Source organism: Drosophila miranda, assembly GCF_003369915.1.
Source record: "Drosophila miranda strain MSH22 chromosome Y unlocalized genomic scaffold, D.miranda_PacBio2.1 Contig_Y2_pilon, whole genome shotgun sequence".
NCBI lineage: Eukaryota > Metazoa > Arthropoda > Insecta > Diptera > Drosophilidae > Drosophila > Drosophila miranda.
In genome coordinates this window covers 29748792-29756958 of record NW_022881614.1, presented here as the reverse complement: position 1 = coordinate 29756958, position 8167 = coordinate 29748792, and the positions used below count along the sequence as shown (strand labels likewise).

Genomic DNA, 8167 nt, shown 5'->3' with positions numbered 1-8167 from the left:
GATACCTTTCGGGAATAGTTTTTCTATAAACATTTCAATTGATTTCGCCATCCCGAGTATTGGATTTCGTCATACAAAGAGAGAACTGTAAAATGCCTAAAGTGCAGGATCTGCAGAAAGCCGGGTGTGAGATTGTTTATGAGAAGCCGGGTGTGGGCAAACATTGGTTTTCCATTTAGGCGAGTGTCAAAGATTGGGATTGTGGCGGGAGCCATTGAGATTGTACATCTTAGAAATCAATTAGGCGGAGGCCCAAGATTGAAATTGTTGGCCGGAAACGACCTTGGCACATTATCGCTGTGTTTTCATCACTTTCATACTCATACTCGGTCCGCCCCCGTCTCCGTCTCTGACTCTGTGCTCAGGCATGCATACCCAGTTGCCGAAGAATGGAAGAGAGTAAGGACTGAGGGAGTGTGTCGGCATGTCAGCTGTGGGCATTGAGGGCCAGCAGTGGCCCACAGACTTCCCTTGCTGACTAGCCCAGTGCTGACGTAACGCAACCACGGGTATCTGTGTCAGAAAATCTCAACTGCCCAAACATACGTATGAGTTTTCTTTGTTGCGAGGAACAGTTTTAATGGCCCCGCTCTGACCTGATGGTGGCATTATACGATAGGGTTGGGGATAGGGATATGGTTCAGGTGGAGGTGTTGGGGTTGGGGTTGAGGGAACACAATTCACCTGAAATGTTATCGAATTTCATATTTTCCTTGACGAGTACCATTGACGGGGTAATGGGAGGTAGGTGGCGAGCAATTGAATCACACTTTACTGTAATACGATAGTACTTTTAAAGATCAAAATACGGACATATCATGTTGCATCACAGAACTTTTGTTCATTGACACCGTCTGGAAAGTCCCTATCTTGAAATTGAAAGGGAACTAACAGGTGCAAAGCGCTTTCCCAATCAAACGCCGTTCGGCGCAGACTACAACGATACCACAATTAAAATGTCATTAATTTCGCTGGAACCAGTGTTTTCGATGTGGTTGTTCAGTCGAACAGGACCACCACTGAACCAACGGTGTGGCTTGGTAACTTGGTGTTGGTAACCAAAAACCACGCGTATGTTCCCATAGCTCCCTTAGAGCTCTTTCATAGATACCTGTAGCTTATGGCTGTTACTTTTAACTGCCGCCCGTTAGGCCAACAGCTATGGGGCTATCTGCGCACTGAGCAGTCAGTAGTTGACCATTAGAATGACACCGACCGGCGGCAACCCAGTGGGAGAGGGAGCCACAACTTGTCATTAGACAAATTCAATTTTACGCTGGGATGGCAACGGCAACAGTTACAGCAACAGCCCACTGACGACCACAACATTTTTCGGTGGGTGCTGCCATACAAATTCTATTTAATTTGCCCTCGTCCTGGCCCTGCCTCATACCATGGCGTCGGCCCTGTCTATGTAAAACCATCCCCTAATGGGGGAACTCCACCTAATGTGCACATTGGCACGTTCACTTTGTTGACACAACTGTACAATTCAACCTATGGTGCAGGCGGGGGCCGGCCACAGTATGATGAAGTTTATTTCGAGTGGAATCGCCGCTTTCCCATATCTCAGAGGACATTGCAATGCAGATACATCCGGGCGAGTGAGTGACTGGAAGGATGCTCGGCACTGGCACTGGCAATGGCAATGGGCATGGGGGTGCGAAGATGGAAACGCCAGACACGGAGGCATACGAGTGTATGTAAAGTCAACGAACAGTAACCCGAAAACAGTTTAATGTTGGTCAAATGGATGAACTAGTGCGGCCCCCGTTTTAAATCTGACATCATTATAAACTGAGCTTACTGAATCTGATGAATTTAATTAATTCCAGCGTTAAATCAAAAGAGCGAAGATAAAAAGTTATGAAATTCAAAGATTGGCTTCCAAAAAGATTCTACTATTTTGTAGTAGCCAGAACAAAAAAATTCCCTAAATTGGTTATCTTCTTTCGTCTCGTGAGACCCCCTAGTGATCTTTCAAATGATCAAGCTTTAGCCGCCCTTAAGGTTGGATCAAAGCTTTAGCCGCTCTTAAGTCCGAACGCCCACGCACACATGCAAGCGACGGACAGTGGGAAGCATAGACGGCAATCGTACGATTGCACAGTTAAGCTATGCTGTGCATTAGACGATCGTCTAATGCTGCTCGAATGTTCTAGATCATACGATTGCACAGTTAGTAAAAATCTCAAAAGCTCTGCTGCACAGGCTACTCAGTCCATCGTCTATTACTGCTTTGAACAAAAGAAGAAAGTTGATCGATCTGTAAAGACGTGATAATTCCCGAGTGCGAGCAACATACACAGTGCACACATATATATACAGTGCTGTCCGGAAAATATATATATATTTCCACATATATATGCTGGAAGCATATAATTACAAGTGCCGTACAGTCCAGTGGTCAGTGAATAAGAAGAATTTAGTGCAGATATATTTGGGGAAAAAGGTATGTTTTCATATTAATGCCGTGCACGTGCTGACATAACCTATGTTGCAGGGAAGTGTACCTAAGCTGCCCCATCGCGGTATAGTCTCGAGAAGACTACCCTGGGAGCTGGCTTAAGCGTACAGTTGTCGAGGTCTCTCCAACTCCAACCATAATTCATCTTTTCTGGATCTTATATTACCACCGAGTTCGGAATCTCCAAAGATCCAAGTGAACCAGATCAGCCTCAATCGCCAAGAATATTTAGTGCTGCTCAGTCATAAATAACTAAATATAGGCTTGGCGGAAGATTCGTCAGTACGGCCAGGAACCATATACATCGCACCTGTTGACCTCTAACCAACTTCAGGCGGGCAAGAAGCTACAAAGCAGCCGCACGGGATCGAGTTTTGTCCAATTTACATTTAATTCATTATCAAGTTCCAACGCATAAACATCAGCAGTTTAAACTTTATTAACACCCCTCTTTGATGTTACGCGCGTACATATCTACATACATATTGTGCATATGCACACTAAATTGTCTTTCGTTTGTTACTTTTTGGTTCAATTTTCGCGATAGAGCATAACAATTAAATTTCTGTCTGTATTATGAAAACCAAAACAACTGGCTGATGACTATGCGACGGTGTTTGTAGCGTAATTGTATTGTATGAATTATATATTTATGATTTTCCATATTTTAAACAGCTGCGGTCAACATCTATACCCTAATAATTTTCATGCTCTAAATAATGAATTTATAACTAAACTTATATGATAATTAGGATTAAGGAAATATTACCCACAAATTAGAACCTAAGTCAATTGTTGTGTTTCTACAACTGCAACGTAATGAATATTGAAATTGAAGTCTCTCATTATATTAAAATATGAATCGTTTTGAATTGAAATGAATCTTTAAAATCATAAAAAATGGTCTGTCGAGTATCCGTGCCAGGATCTTATAAAATGTGGTAAATCTTAGTACACTTTTCATCAAGGGACAATGCAAGAACTCGAACGCATTGTCATGGTAGGGTGGGTACAGAAAAGAGGGGCAATCAACACCTAGGTTCTCTCTAAATAGAAATGGTTCAGTAGGGCTTTTATTTGGCGTGTCGGCGCTATCAGTATTTCAGTTTAGTTTGTTTTTGTATAATCACTTATAGTTTCCCGTAAAGTGCACTATTTAAATGTAGTGGAGTACGATAGTACAATTAGGTGAGGAAGAACCCCGACCATCCGGCGAGCTAGACCCGAGCCTAGCAAGAGTGCACACGACCAACCCTATTTGTACGCCGTCCTTAAGTTCAGTCATAGTCATCTGCTGATATCAAGGGCCTATATATCTGTTTACATATATATATATTTAAACTCTGGTACACTACACATTTATGGCGCCCAACGTGGGGCCAGGCAACTTGCCTTAGAATCTAAAACCAATTCAGAGCCGATATTAGAATTTGGATTTGTAGTGTCTTACTATATAGGCCGTTTATTTTAATAAGACAAGAAAATCTTGCCGTGGTTCTACAAGCTCAACCGGTAATACATCAAAATTTCAGCGACACATTTTCTTTTGCAAAATATTGCATAAAGGTTAAAGATTTCAAAATTTATACTTAGACTCGGTTTTCGGATTTAGCAACTGCAATTCATTTGATCCGGATTGGTTGACCAAAACAGACCTATGGTATCGAATTGTGAGTATCAGAGACAGTTATGCAATACCATACAGTGATCAGAATAAACAGGAATTGTTTTAGGATTTTGCGGTTCCAGTTCATTTCATTTTGGATTGACCGACCAAAGCAAACCTGCTTTTTCACTTAAGGCATCTTGAGTTATTCGGATTTACAATTTTATATTGCCAAATCGCGATAGTTGTCCAATGATTCAGTGCACGAGGGCATTAACCTATAAATAGTCCATATTAACGAAAATAGAAAAGCCTACTGAAACCAAATAGATATTTTGTAAGTATTCTGGCATGTGGGAAAGACAGACCTTATTATTACAATTAATACCTTCTTATATAATTTTTTTTTTATTAGTTTTTCTTTAATTCCTTAAATATTGTCTGATATACAATGGCTGTAAGGCGAAGTACAGATGATATAACAACTGATTTGCAGGAAGCAGAACCATTTTGTGGAATTTGCAACGAAGTATTGGGAACTAGTGAGATTATAGCCCACACCCCGTGTAGACACAAATTCCATAAACTTTGTATTTTGGAACAGATTAGGACAAACCCAAAATGTCCCACCTGTTCATTAGATTGTTCTTCTCTGGCACTAACATTCTCTAACAACACGTTGTTAGCCGAGCTTAACGCCGAAGGAACACGTCCAACTAGTGCTAACGAATCTTTTAGCACAATAGACGGAACGTCTAATCGACCTAAAAAGGGCCAAAAGTTTATTAGAAGGGGTATGAATACGAGATCAACTCAACGATCCCGGTTAGATCGCTCACCAACAGAAACTGAAACCAACAACACAACCCTTCCAATAACCACTCAAGTGGAAATCGCTAACTACGTCCAGTCTGCTGTAACCATTCAACAGGCTCAGTTAATGGAACAACTAACTTCATTTTTAAGCAAAACAATTGAATCTTCGATTCAAAATCAATTAGCGTCACTCCAGTTGACACAACCAGAACATATCACACCCGATGTTTCCGGTCACAATAACATTAACCAAACAAATAACGTGGGTATCGGTCAAGCACGAGATAGTCACGCAGAAGTTCTTTTAGATTTTTCAAGAGCGAGTGCAAATCGAAGTAATTCGAGCTCACACGTAGCACCAGCAAAAGTTTCCAGTATAATGCAGAATTGGCGCATTAAATTCGATGGTTCAAAAACATGAGGATGAGGATGCATGAGGATGGATGAGTTCATTTATCGAGTACGTTCTCTAACGCAACAAAATCTTTATAACAATTATCAATTGCTTTGTGATCACTTGTATCTTTTATTCGCGGGAAAAGCTAGTGATTGGTACTGGAAATTCCATCGAGGATGGGCGACGTCAGGGCGAAAACGAATCCTTCGATGACTTTCAATATGCTATCGAAGATCTCGTGGATAGGCTTCAAAATTCGGTTACAGAAGAAGATGTTGTGAATCTACTTATTAGAAATTCCAAGCCCACTCTTCACCACGAGCTTCTTCACTTAAAGATTGCCAACAGATCGCTATTACGACGAGAGGTACGTAAGCACGAGCAGTTTTATAACGAGATAAAATCGGTCAAGCAAAGGACTCTTCGCTCATACGTATTGGAACTGTCAGGTCCAGACGATAGCGAGCAGCTATTCGATGACTTGGTCGAGCATAATGAAGTGTGTCAAATACAACGTCGTACTTCACAGACAGTTCCAACTTGCTGGAACTGTGACAACAAATGTCATAAATTTGACGATTGTGTAGGTCCTCGTAAGATCTTTTGCTACGGGTGTGGAACAAAAGATACTTACAAGCCGGTATGTCCCTAATGTAACCCTCCGGGAAACCTGCAGAAGGATGTGTTAAACAACAACAAGCAGACACATCCTGAGAAAAAAGTTTGCAAGAATCACCTACTAGTTTAACGAACGACCAAAGTTTAAGGAAGCCTAAGATCAGCTCACAAACAGTAGAGGAAACCCTGCCTACGGCATATCATTATTCATTTACTCCTTTACCTGAAAGGGAAGCAAATTATAGTACAACGCGTAAGAAAATTTTTGATAAGATAGATAGTTTTAAATTTGTAAGAAAGCCCAAACGTTCAACTAAACGTTTAAGACAATTTTGGAAGATGGTTCGCAAGAATAAGAACAAGTTTGTTTCAGCTATATTTCTTAGTTCGGATAACAGGCTGTATACCAATGTCACCATTGAAGGCAGTGATTACGTAGCTTTGTTGGATTCGGGGGCCACAATCAGTTGTATTGGAGGCTCAGCCGCGAAAGAAATGTTGGCGCATTGCAAGATTAAAAAGTGTTCAGGAGCAATACGAACGGCTAACGATACTGAAAGTAAGGTTATAGGCAAGCTGGTAACACAAATTAATTACCGTGGATGCACGGCAGACCTAGAAATGTTTCTTATTCCTGAACTCAAGCAAGACGTCTATTTGGGGATAGACTTCTGGCAAAAATTTGGACTTTTATATAAAATCACACACACTGCAGAGGTATCTGAATTAGATGTTGGAGGTACGGATGACGTCGAAGAACCACCGAACCTACATAAATTGACAGCAGACGAGAGAATTCGCTTAGATAAAGTGATAGGTTGTTTTCCATCTTTCGCTACTGAAGGATTAGGCCGTACCAGTTTAGTCACACACTCTATAGATGTTGGAGCAGCTATTCCCGTAAAGCAACGACATTGGCCGGTATCACCAGCCATTGAGAAATTGATGTTTGCCGAGGTGGACAATATGCTTGCGCTCGATGTTATAGAGGAGTCGACTAGTCCCTGGAGCAGTAATTGCGTTTTGGTAAAGAAAGGCGAAAAATATAGACTGTGTCTCGATTCAAGAGAGGTGAACAAGGTTACAAGACGGGATGCATATCCGTTACCACATATTGATGGTATTCTAAGTCGGTTACCACCCGCTCGTTACATCACTGGATTAGACATGAAACACGCATTTTGGCAAGTCCCGTTGGATGAACAATCGCGACAGTACACTGCATTTACAGTGCCTAACCGACCCTTATATCAATATAAAATGATTCCTTTTGGCCTTTGCAATGCCGCTCAAACTCTCTGTAGACTAATGGATCGAGTTATTCCAGCTCATCTTCGTACACGTGTGTTTGTATATTTAGATGATCTACTTGTTTTATCGGAGGACTTCGAGTCGCATTTACTGTTGTTACAGGAGATAGCGTTGTGTCTACGCAAAGCAAATCTAACCATTAACATAGGGAAATCGAACTTTTGCATAAAAGAAATCACGTGTTTGGGTTTTATTATTGGTAATGGTCAGATAAAGACAAATCCAGACAAAATCGAGGCCATCTCGAAGTTCCCTGTGCCAGTTACCGTTAAGCAACTGCGTCGATTTTTGGGGTTATCCGGTTGGTACCGACGTTTCGTTGAAAATTATGCTACCGTTAGTTTTCCCCTTACCGAGTTGCTTAAGAAGAAAAAAGATTTACAGTGGAGTGAGGATGCTCAACAGTCGTTTGAGACCTTAAAGTCCTGTTTAACCGCATCACCCATTTTGATAACTCCTGACTTCTCAAAACCTTTTATTTTGCTCTGTGATGCTAGCACTTACGGAATCGGCTGTGTTTTAGCGCAAGAACGCGACGGCGTTGAATTGCCAATTGCTTACATGTCAGAAAAATTATCCAAGGCACAACGTAATGATTCGGTTACCGAACTATAGTGCTTAGCAGTCATAAAGGGGATACAAAAATTCCGCTCTTATATTGAGGGACAGGACTTCGTAGTCATAACCGATCACGCAGCACTTAAATGGTTAATGCAACAAAAAGATTTATCGGGTAGATTAGCCAGATGGTCTATGAAATTGCGTAGTTTCACATTTAATATCCTACATAGAAAGGGGACACTGAATGTTGTCGCTGACACTCTATCGCGTCAGGATGAACCGGCTATAGAGGAGCTCACGCAAATAAACCCCATGGTTGATCTAGACTCAGATCAATTCAAATCAGCTGAGTATCTGAGTTTAATAGAAAGCATTCAACAGAATCAGAGTA

The 8167-nt window shown here is 41.3% G+C and overlaps 1 long non-coding RNA gene across 1 annotated transcript; it reads right to left on the bottom strand.

The window, feature by feature from the left end:
* Positions 1-4488: 4488 nt before the first annotated feature.
* LOC117192255 lies at positions 4489-5085 on the bottom strand. Its single transcript, XR_004474262.1, has 2 exons — positions 4913-5085; positions 4489-4837 (listed from the first exon to the last, which is right to left on the bottom strand). It is a non-coding gene; the product is annotated as an uncharacterized LOC117192255 (long non-coding RNA).
* Between the last annotated feature and the right edge of the window lie 3082 nt (positions 5086-8167).